Source organism: Microtus ochrogaster, chromosome 5, assembly GCF_000317375.1.
Source record: "Microtus ochrogaster isolate Prairie Vole_2 chromosome 5, MicOch1.0, whole genome shotgun sequence".
NCBI lineage: Eukaryota > Metazoa > Chordata > Mammalia > Rodentia > Cricetidae > Microtus > Microtus ochrogaster.
The window spans coordinates 42381588-42393862 of NC_022012.1; the positions used below are offsets into that span (position 1 = coordinate 42381588).

The 12275-nt window shown below is 42.8% G+C and overlaps 1 protein-coding gene and 1 pseudogene across 1 annotated transcript in view; one reads left to right on the top strand and one right to left on the bottom strand.

The window, feature by feature from the left end:
- LOC101994636 overlaps positions 1-6745 on the bottom strand; it is a 60195-nt pseudogene extending 53450 nt beyond the window's left edge.
- Positions 1-12275, top strand: part of LOC101982168 (NXPE family member 4) — a 260581-nt gene that overhangs the window by 122177 nt on the left and 126129 nt on the right. The gene's annotated exons all lie outside the window — the stretch shown is intronic.

Sequence of the window (12275 nt, forward strand, 5' to 3'; positions counted from 1 at the left end):
AGCAGCCCGCCGCTCCTAATACTACACTTATGTATGCATATATAAACTTGATACACATACACACCTATGCACATATACATATGTGTACACTGTTCTGAGAGAGAGCCTGGGGACAGCAGTATTCAAGTAGTAATGGACATACCAAGCATCTAGATCATAGCCCCTAAATCAATACTACTAAAGTTATATGACATGTGGAGACTAGAGGATGTCAGGTATTACTCTCGGGGTTTTTTTTTTTTTTTTGGAGGGAGTGGTTTGGTGTGTGTGTATGTATATGTATCTGTTTTTAAGTTTTTATTATTCTATTTTACGTGTATGGGTGTTGTACACTACTGTGTGTGCCTGGTGTCCTCAGAGGCCAGAAGAGTGTGATCTGTCACCTGGAACCAGAGTTATAAGTTGTGAGCTTCTGGGAGCTACGAAGAATCGAACCTGGGTCCTCGAGAAGAGCAGCCAGTGCTCTTAACTGCTGAGCCCCCTCTCCAGCCCCTGTTTGTTTTAATTAAAGGTCTAGACATCCAACTCAAGTCTCCCTGCTTGCACAGCCAGTGCCTTACAGATGGAGCCATCTCTCCAGCCCTATTACCTGCTTTTCATATCTAATTTTAGAGTTATCCCTTTCCATAAAATCTAGAGGTCACAAAATTGACATTTTTAATTCATACTTACAAGATGTGAGAACTCCCCCACAGGACTGTGCAAAAAAAAAAAAAAAAAAAAAAAGAAGCATGGCTTACATGGAACTGCATAATTAAAATTTAAATACATTCTTAAACCTTATTTAATTTAATGTACATAGAATAAATCTATAAATAATTATGGCACAGTAATTTTATTATTCTGCTTCAAATTCTTATGAATATTTATTTGTAGAGAAAGGGTAACTTCTGAAAGCTATCCACCTAACACAATTTCTCTTCATTTTATGAAAACTGCTCATTTGTACTCATTTATTTAGCTATTTTGAACTTGTAAGTTATTCTATGCATCAAGTGAACAGCTTTCATAATAATTGCTGTTCCAGTTCATAATTATAATAATAAATATTCCTTTGCATTTTTAATAGACTGAGAATTTTCATATATAAAACATGTTTAGAGAAGCAAGGTCTGGGAGCACAGGCTTTCAATCCTAGCACTCAGGCTGAGGCAGAAGGATTGTGAGTTTGAGGTGGCTTGAGCTCCATAGTGGGTTCCAAGCCAACCTGGACTATACTCTGAGTATAAACAAAACAAAACACCAACAAAATCCAACCAAACGTGCAAAGGGATCTGAGGACAAAAAGGGAAGCAGAATCATAGAAAAGTGGGGAGAAGCACCCCTTTTATTTGCTTTGGTAAATAAGATTTATGCTTGCTGAATAGAAATTTGGTCTGAAATATTTGCCCATACAGCATATTTTAAAATTAATGAGGATAGATGAAGGATCACCATTGAGACTCCTCTTACAGCTGTTACCTATTGATTTCTTCTGCCTCAATCAAGACACATAAGCCACCTGAGCCTCATCCATGAAAGTAGGCAGTGCTGTCTACGTTAATAAATGTAAAAAGTGCATAGACATTTTATAAATTCTTGAGGTCTGCACAGAACAAATTGATTTAAAATACTCTTCTTGGTTAACATGTTCATTTTGATCTATTTTGATCATTCTCTCACTCTTCCATTTGGTCTGTTACTGTTTTAACCACGACACATGGTATTTTAAAAACTAATACTAACAGGTATCGTTATGACCTCTGTTTCACCATCAGAACACCGAAATTCATAGTTAAGAGAGGGCAGACCTGTTTCCTTATCTAAAGAAACTTAGTGCACATACATACTGATAAGATCCAATTTGAGGATCCTCTAGCAGCCCTTCCCCCTCCGAAATCAGACCTCTCCCCACCCACCCCTGCTTCCTAGTTGATAAGCTAGGCTTGCTAAGAGCTTGCAGGCCTCAGAGTTGAGTCTTCCCTTTCCCTCTTGCAGCCTCCAGATCCAAGGTAGCCTTGAGTTACACTGGTAGCTCACGCGGTCCTGTCCTCTCCCCAGTGGAAACTTTTAAGATCTGTTTGTTTCCCCAGAACTGAATGGAGCTGAGAATCTTTCTCTCCCTCGAGACACAATCTCACAGTTGCCTACAGCTATGGTGTATTAATTCTCCAGATAACGCATGGGACCAACAGGCAAGAAGTCTGTGTTTAAGGTTTATTCCATTGTAACATTAGCAAGACTGTGGGAGGAAGCCTTTCCACTGTCAGCTTGCCACAACGGCATCCATTGTAGATAAAAGCATCTTTATGGGAGTCTGAGAGGCCAGGCAAGAGCTCCAGGACACTGTTGGAGCAAAGAATCTGAAAATGAACTCACTGAAGAAACTTGAGGGGCTTTACTTCACCCGTCAGCTTTTCCTCAGACAGCGCAGACAGCTGAGCAATGTTTGACTAGCCCAGGGGTGTAAGTCCAAGAGGTCTGAGACTTCCTCACCCCACACTGTGTACTGTACTGGAACAAGTGTTTGAGACAGGCTGAGAGCAGGGGAGAAGACAACTGGGCTGGGAATCCACTTCTGCTGCAGTGTTACACCATGTTCCCCAGGGAATAGATAATGTCTATTCACATAAAAGGTTATGAGTCCTGAATTACTCAGTTAAGTCTATTTCCTTTTTCTTTTTCTCATCCAGAGAATGAAAATAAGGGTAGAAACTGCTTCCTGCATTGTTTAGCATCAGGACAGGGACCACTCACAGAGAGTGTTCAGCAGATTGACTTACCCTCTGTAACAACCAAGTGTTGAGGTCTGGGCTAATCCAAGGCTTCCCTACAACCCTTAAGTATGGAGGAGAATCATAGCTCCTTCTCAAAGGAGCATGCTTGACTGATCGACTAACAGCCTGGGGCCAGGGCCTTGGGAGCTTTTCCCTGAGACGGAACACAGCTGCTTCTCAAAACCAGGTATATGCTTGACCAAGCCAGTAATGGCCTGGTGCCAGGGCTTTGGCACTGCAAACTTCAGATTATGAGAACCCAACCTTCCCACCACATGGGGCTATGGTTAGCAGTCCCAAGCCCTCTATGTAATGCTCTCTCTCGAGATACCTGTTTCCCTCTGTGCAATGTTGTTTTATTAGCTCACCGATATCACCCCATTGTATACTTTCTGCTGACCTTGGCCCGCTTCTTCCCTGAAAATACAATACAAGGTGCTGTACTTCTTAATAAACTTGCTTGGCATATGATATGGTTTATGCAAGACCTCCCAGTCTCAAATTTATCTGTCTCCTTATCATCAATCTCCTGGCCCTTTTCTTTCAGGACCCTATTAATAAAGAATGACCTACTGGTCCAGGTTGTCTAGAATACTTATACATTGTATCTTAAACTGATATTTAATGCCTTATTAAAACTATTTTAATCTTGGCTACAAAAATGTGTTGCAATGTTTCTTTCTCAGGTAACTCTTTCATTGTTAATACCAGTTAGTGTCCCAAAGACATTTCTACGTCATTCTCTGTGAAGGAGATTTGAAGCCTTAGTCAATATTGAAGAAGACAGGCTTAAGCAACCGCTGATGCCCATGGAGAAGGGATTGGGGTATCACTAATATCAATAGAGATGAGTTCAGGGTATTAGCTGATATTAGCACTGAAAGAACTGGTTTAAAGGAAAACAGAGTGCTAAAATTCTAGGGCAAAGATCGAAATTGGACTATTGTCAGAACACAGAAAATAAGAGAAATCCAATTGTATAAAGGAAGAAACAAGTTTTACAACGTGTGTGTGTGTGTGTGTGTGTGTGTGTGTGTGTATGAGTGCGTGTGTGTTCTAGGAAGGAGTGCAAAAGTCAGAGAAATCAATACTTTATAAATTGCTAGCACTCAGAGGTTGGCAGGTTATCACTTGCAGAGAAAGGACGCAGTAAGCAGGTTTTAGAAGCCTTCTGTCCAGCAGCACCACAAATTGGCCAATGGTGCCCATGGAGGAATGCTCAGCTCAAGTTTCAGTAGATAGAAACAGTGTTTCTAACAAAGGCGTTGGCCTGTGTGCTGCCTAATTTCCTCTTCTGGAAGCTCTCCCCATAAATGCCTGCTACATGTTTTTCCACTCCGTTGGGTAAAGTATGTGCCGTTGTGCACGAGAATGATGATGAAAATGAGGACGATAATGACGAGGACAATAAGGAAGATGGTGGTGGTGATAAGAAAGAAGCTAATGATGATCACTTAATTACTGACATCCATAATATCTGCTATTCCCCAAGTATCAACCCAAGACTTGTGCAATTGTTACCTCACCTCCGTCCTGTGTTATTGATGACCTGAGCCTCGATACTTTGCCACCGAGGGACCCATGCTCAGAGAGGTGATGTGGTCTGCCACATTCACATCGCTACTAAGTAGATATGGGATACATAAACTTGACTTATGTGAGAGGGAAAAATATTCATTGATAAGATATCAGAAATTCTTCTGTAAAAAAAACATTGGGAGATTAAAGCTATTACTAAGGTGTAAATTTGGGAAGATCCAGCAGTAGAGAATAAAAAGATGAACCTCTTTGCTCTCAGAAATGCAGATCAGATTGTAAGACCTTTCAGAGGAGATTATTTTGAACATGCTGTATAACCTTACCCTGCATTCAGAAATACTAAGCAAAGGCCTCTAAGCACAAGAAGAGAAAGATTTTCAGTAGCTACTAGCAACTGATTGGGACAGGTGTCTTGTTTGTCAGGGAAGCCACTAAACTTACTGAATTAGCTAGATCATGAGGATACAAATAACACAGGATAGATATAACTAACTCTGTAAGCAAATTAGAGGTCATGAACTCTTATTACCACCTATTGGGAGCTATGGCTTTAAAGGGAAACAGTGTAGAAACTGTAATTTTTAATAGGTAAACAGTGTATGAGAAAGTAAATCATTAGCCACATACCTAGTGTTGGCAAAAGTCTCTGGGTCTCTGAGCCATGACCAATGACATTACCAGAGCAAGAAAGGAAGGATGGTGTATTGTTCAATTATAAAACCCAGAGAAGCAGAAAACCTATGCCCCTGAAAATGTCAATTATCAAACACCTTGTGGAAGTTTCCATTTCCACAATCACTTGAGGTAGGATTGTTCCACTCCTTATCTCGTCATGAGCACTTTTTAAAAATAGACCAGGAAAATTAAATAGAATAGAGACATTCTTACATAAAACAAATACATAACCAAGAAACACCTGTCACAATGAAAATTCATACGCTGAACTCAACAGATTACTTAGAACAGAATTAAAAGAAAGAACAGAAAATTGGTTAGATAAGAAATGAGTACAGGGGGCTGGAGAGATGGCTCAGAGGTTAAGAGCACTGACTGCTCTTCCAGTGGTCCTGAGTTCAATTCCCAGCAACCACATGGTGGCTCACAACCATCTTTAATAAGATCTGGTGCCCTCTTCTGGCTAGCAAGCATACAGATAAAACACTGTATACAAATAAATAAAATCTTTAAAAAAAAAAAAGAAATGAGTACAGTATAGTGGGCAGTGCCGGCTATAAAGGTCTTACTGAGAAGCACGATTAATAAAAGTTCAGAGACAGAAATAAGGGTTCAACCTGAAGGTCAGAAAAAGCAAAGCATTCAGCCCACTCACTCTTACCTCTTGCTCATTCCAAAATGGCAATCCTGCCCCCAGCAATCTCAGAATGAGACTGCGATTGAGAGCTGTCTCTTCCCATTGTATATTCCTCTCTAGTTCTGGGATTAAAAGCGTGCATCACTACCACCTGGTTTCTATGGCAACCTAGTGTGGCTCCTGAGATTAAAGGTGTGTGTCATGGCCTGGTCTGTAAGGCTGGCCAGTGTGGCTGTTTTACTTTTCTGATCCTCAGGCAAACTTTATTTATTAAAATATGAATAAAATGCCACTAGCATAACTGATAGGCTTTATGTGAATGAGTTAAACCAAAGTAGCTAGCTAAGAATTTCTTGAGAGTGTAAAAACACAATTAACAAGAAAAGGGAAACTGATCTGTCTACTTTGAAATCTATCCAGTGGGAGAATCAAAAAGCAAAACAAAGATGTTACTCTTAGTTTTGTTGTTGTTATTTCTAACAGACTTAATTCACTTTATTCTTCCTGTATGAAAACCCTTATGTGGTGGCCACATCTGGAGCCTGGGGTCAGAGGACATCACAAGATGGTCAGTGCATTCCTGATGAGACTTGCTGAACACAATCTCTTTGCAGATTTTGGGGGTCAGGTAGCTGTAGGTCTTAAAGACTGCATCAAAGGAAGCCTTGGCAAAGTTGTCCAGGGTGGCAGTGCAGCCCCTGGCTGGTGTGTAGCAGTCATCAATGCCAGCCAGCAGCAGCAGTTTCTTGGGCACAGGAGCCAGAGCCTCTGGGGACAGGAATGAGGCGTACCAACCAGAGCCACAGTGGTGCTGTCACTGTGCATGGAACAGTGTGGGGCTTGCCAGTCTTGTTCCGCCAGGGACAATGGAGAGCTTGATGATGGCCCCTTGGATGGCAGTGGCTACCTCCTTTGAGCACTTAACACCAAGACTAATGTGACCATTGTAGTTCCCATTAGCAACGAAGGCCTTGAACCTGGCCCGCTGGTCAGCCTGTTTCTGCACTGACATGATCTTTAGAAGCTCATCTTTGGGGGATGCGCCCAGAAAAACATCAATAATCTCGGATTCCTTAATGGGCAGGGAGAACAGACAGATCTCCTCCAGGGACTTGATCTTCATGTCCTTAACCAGGTAGCCCAGCTTAATGATGGGGATCCACCCCTTGTGGTCGGGTTTACCTCCAAGAGGGCCTCGACCACTGCTGGCCCCTAAAACAGCTGCAGAATTCTCCAAGGAAGCTGCTCCAGCCTCCTAATCCTGGGCCACCGGGTCCTCAAGTCCCTATTGCTGCCCCCACTGTCTTCCTCCATTTGGTGTTTCCCTGAAGAAGAAGTACTCTTAGGTTTTTTTTTTAATTGAAAAAAAAAAAAAGAAATTCCTGCCTCCTCCCAGCCTCCCACTTCCCTCCCCCTCCTCCCACCCTTCTTCCTCTCCCCCCACTCCTCTCCCCCTCCCTCTCCAGTCCAAAGAGCAGTCAGGGTTCCCTGCCCTGTGGAAAGTCCAAGGTCCTCCCCCCTCCATCCAGGTCTAGGAAGGTGAACATCCATACTGGCTAGGCTCCCACAAAGCCAGAACATGAAATAGGATCAAAACCCCGTGCCATTGTCTTTGGCTTCTCATCAACCCTCATTGTCCGCCATGTTCAGAGAGTCCGGTTTTATCCCATGCTTTTTCAGTCACAGTCCAGCTGGCCTTGGTGAGCTCCCAATAGATCAGCCCCACTGTCTCAGTGGGTGGATGCACCTCTCGTGGTCCTGACTTCCTTGCTCATCTTCTCCCACCTTCTGCTCTTCATTGGGACCTTGGGAGCTCAGTCCGATGCTCCAGTGTGGGCCTTTGTCTCTATCTCGATCCATCACCAGATGAAGGTTCTATGGTGATATGCAAGATATTCATCAATATGGCTATAGGATAGGGTCATTTCAGGTTCCCTATCCTCAGCTGCCCAAGGAGCTAACTGGGGATATCGCCCTGGGCACCTGGGAGCCCCTCTAGGTTCAAGTCTCTTGCCAACCCTAAGATGGCTCCCTAAATTAAGTTATGTGATTCCCTGCTCCTCTATCCAACCTTCCTTTCTCCCAATCATCCCGTTTCCCCAAGTTTCCCCCATTCTCCCCTTCTTACTTTTCTCTTCCCATCTCCCCTTACCCCCGTCCCACCCCACCCCCAAGTTCCCAATATTTTGCCCAGCAATCTTGTCTACTTCCCATACCCAGGATAACTCTTAGGTTTTTAAGAGAATATTTGCATGATTGGAGAAAGACTACTCTTCAGACTGAGCTGACACAATGAATCCTGGATGGGATAAAAGATCGGGATGAATCAAGATTAACACGCCCTGGGAGTTAGTCAGCTTTCTGTGGCTGTGACTAACGCTTGAGGTAAGCAGACTATAAGGAGGAAAGATCTGTTTGGCTCACAGTTTCCGAGTCCTCAGCCTGTGGTTGGTTGATCAGTTGGCCTGTGGTTGGTTGATCCATTGGCCAGGCTTGGAGTGAAGTACAGTGTGCTGGGAGAAGCTGCTGGCCTCACTGAAGCTTTCAGGACAACATCCTTCCACCTCTTCCAAGGGTACACACGGGGTAACCTAACCTCAGTCCACTAAGCCAACTGGTAAAAGATCCTACCACTCACCAGCAGTGTCAGAAGCCTCCAGCACAGGGATCATGGGAAGATAAACTATCAAATCTTGAAACCTCGATCCTTGAAACCAAATCTATAACACATCAGTGTTGTGGATTAGGTTTCCAAGGTAGCACATTCAGATGCGAGCGAGACTTCTTGGGAGCTTCTCCTGGAATCGATGCCGCTAAGAATGTAGGAGAAGGAGGACTGGGCAGGAAGAGAGGCTGCATGGTGGCCCCTCCAAGATGGAATCACCATTTAACAAATAGTGGTGGTATCACAAAATCTATCTTCATTGTGAGGACGGGAACTGAGTGCTATTGGGATAAGGAAATACTGATTGTGGGGGCTGCCTCATGTGGAGATTATTAGTAATGCTTTTGTCAAGATGCATTTAATTATGCAATTTCAAAGTTATTATTATGTATGAGTTGTATCTAAATAGAGTTTGCTGGAAAGAGGAAAGAGGAAAAATAATAATAGGATAAACACACGACTCGGCCTAGGAGACCTGGTCAGTTAGCAAGTGTTTCAGAGAATGGAGCGACCACATGTTGATGGGTCTGCCATGGACCCCCTCTACCGTCCCATATGCTGTTGTAGTAAATAAAACAGATTCCATGTACCCCTCATCTAGCCGTGGTGATATATTTTATACACAGGATCCTGACAGGGAGACAATGTACCAGTCTTAACTCCATATTTGTCCAATTTCACTTGTATGTGTTTGTGTGTGTGTATATGTGTATTTTCAGTTATATAACTGAAAATGTGATTGTTTGCCTATCTACTAAAACAATCTCTTGTCTATTCTCCATTTTAATAATTTTGCCATCTCAGGAGTGTTATACAAATAAAACTATATCATTTGTAAGGTTTTAGATCTTCTGGGTTTGTTTTTTTTTCAATCTGCATAATTATATGGAGATTTCCCCAAGTTTCTGTGTAGTGGTAGCTAGTCTGTTTTTATTACTCAGTTCTAACCTCTGGAATGGATGTACAGCAGTGTGGTTATCCCTTCACCCACTGAAGAATATCTACAATTTTTCCAGTTAGGGGTCATTACCAATAAAGCTGATATGAACTTTCATATATAGAGTTTTGTGGGAATATAGTTTCCTTTTTTCTGAGCTGAATACCCTACCATACAATTGCCAGTGTGTATGCTTAATGGAATATTTGGCTTTGCAAGAAACCTCACGGGGCTGGGGAGATGGCTCAGTTGGTATAGTGCCTTCTCCACAAGGCATGAGGACATGGTATACTATACCTCAGCACTGGAGGGGTACACAAAGAAAGAAGCTAATTGGCCAGCCAACCTAGTCGAATCAATGAGCATCTGGTTCAATGAGAGACCCTGTCTCAAAACTTAAAGGTGGAGAGTGATCAAGGAAAGACGCCAGGCAACATCTGGCTTCTATATGTACACACACGTGTTCATATAAGAAGTGCTAACAAGTACATACGCCACACACACACATACACAAAAGAAAAAAAAAACAACAGGCCACCAAACTATTTTCCAGTTTCGATGAGTGGTGTGTAAAGCAATCCTCTCTAAAAGCCATCTCCCCCTCCGCCCCCATTTCCTCCCACTCTTCCTCTTTCTCAAGCTTCTCTTTATCAGTTTCAGCCATTCTTATCAGCGTGCAGTTGTCCTTGCTGTTCTAACTTCCACTTCCCCGTGGGCTAGCTGAGCGTCAATCCCTGGGCTACCTTACTACTAGCTGCACACGCGTACGTCACCCATCTCTGTCCGTAGATCTTGGGATTTTTTTAGTGGCATCACTTGTTTTTATTTCTCTTTGTGTTTTAGAAACAGGAAAGAGTGGATCCATTCCCAGGGCAACAAAGATGTTCCCCGGGGAAAGAGTGACTCAGATATCGAAATGAGTAGACTTCAAATTGTTCTGAATTATGGAAAGAAAAAGTATGCTTATAGTACATGAAATAGAAAATACCAGCACAGAAATAGAAACTGTGTTTCCAATAGAAAATTTAGAGCTTAGTTTCATTTTTTTTAAAAAAAAAAAGGCCACTGAACACAGGTGCCATTGGGATGACTCAGCAGGTGAAGGTGTTTGCCACCGAGCCAGACCACCTGAGTTCAAGCCCTACAGCCCACATGGTGGGAGGGGCAAACTGATTCCTGCAAGTTAGCCTCTAACTACCACACACAAGCCATGGCTTACACACACACACACACACACACACACACACACACACACACACACACACACTAAATGTCTTATTTTGTTTGTTCTTTGTATGATAGAGCAGTTTTATTATAAAGGTAATAGTAATTTTTAATTAAAGTGTAATTACATAATTTCTCCCCTTCCCTCTCCTCCCTCCAGAGCCTCCCATGTCCCCTGTTGGCCGTCTATACATTGTGCCTTCCATTCTCAAATATATAGCCTTGCTTTCTTTGATTATTATTATTATTACATATATTTGAGATTCTGTCTCAAAAAACAAACATGGAGAGAAAAGAAAGGTATACAGTATGTAAATACAAGTTGCTGGTTCTGCTTTTGGGGTGTGTGTGTGTGTGTGTGGTTCAAGACTGGCCACTTTGTATTGGTTAACCACTCAGGGGACTCAGCCCTGGAAGAAGCCAATTCTCTCTCTCTCAGCAGTCATTGGTTGCCTATAGTTCTTTTTCCAGGAGTGTGACCCCATGAGATTTTCCCTCTTCCACATCAGTATGTCTGCTGATATTTCCATTCTTTGGGTCTTATTTAGACAAATATTTCTGGGAGAGACTATTTGACAGCAGACTTCCTGACCCTCTGGTTCTTACACTCTTTCTGCTTTCTCTTTCTCAATGTCCCCTGAGCCATGATGTAGTTGTCTCTACAGGGGTTGGGGTCCACAAGATCTGTTGACCTCTGCACTGTGTCAGGCTGTGGTTTCCTGCAAAGGTCTCCATTTACTGTAAAGAGAAGCTTTTGGGATGTGATAGCTGCAGCTGTCTGTGGGGATAAGGGTGAGACTTAGGATTTAGTTGGGTATTGTGCTGGTCTAGCAAAATGACAGTAGCAGATTCTCTTCTAAGACCATGACCTTACTAGCCCCAGAAAGCTGGCTAGGTTTTTAATACCAGGCATAATTTCCCTCCTGTTCAGTGGGCCTCACGTGCAATGATAGACTGAAGACAACGGAGATTTTTTTGAACTGACAGATAAACTGATAGACATCAATAAAACTAGATAAAAAGAGCTCCAGAAGAGGAAAAGAGAGGATAAAGGAAATATGATCAGAAACACACCTTATTGAGATGGCTCAGTGGTTAAGAGCATGTAGTGTTCTTGCAGAGGACCACACTTGAGTTCTAAACACCCACATCAGACAACTCACAGCTTCCTGGAACTCCAGCTCCAGAGGACCACCTGTCACTCTCTTCTGGCTTCCATGGGTGCCATATGCATGCACTAACCCTCATACAGACACACGTGCATGCAGACGGCTAAAAACAAATAACGTAACTACCCTAGACACAGAGAGAGTCCTACATGTATAGATTTCAGAGACATTACAGAGACTTGGGGAGGATACATTTAAAGTAAATCTCTCGTGCATATGGTGGTACCCACGGGAAATGAGAGGGTGTGGGAAGCAGTCAGAAGAGACAGATAATGGATGTAGCCAGTGAGCGGTGATTCAAATGGCAGCTGACTTCTTTCAGTATGGGAGCTGGAGAGTAGAGTAACAAGTGGTATCTGAGAATCTTTCGAGATGTTCTTTAAAAAAAATGTATATTTCTTCCAAAAGGTATCTCTGAATACAGTTCTCCGCACAGCTAAAATGCCTGTCCATGGAGGCAAAACTTTGTCAGGTAAAAGCAGCTAGGGATTTGCTGCCGGTGGACCTACCTTGAGAGAAGCATGTAGTAATAGATGCGGCGGGGCTGCATCCCCAGAACCCCGGCCGCCTCCGGCTAGCTTTACCCGAAATAATTACACGGACACTGTATTCTTTTAAACACTGCTTGACCCATTCTCTTCTAGGCTAATTCTCACATATTAATTTAGCCCAT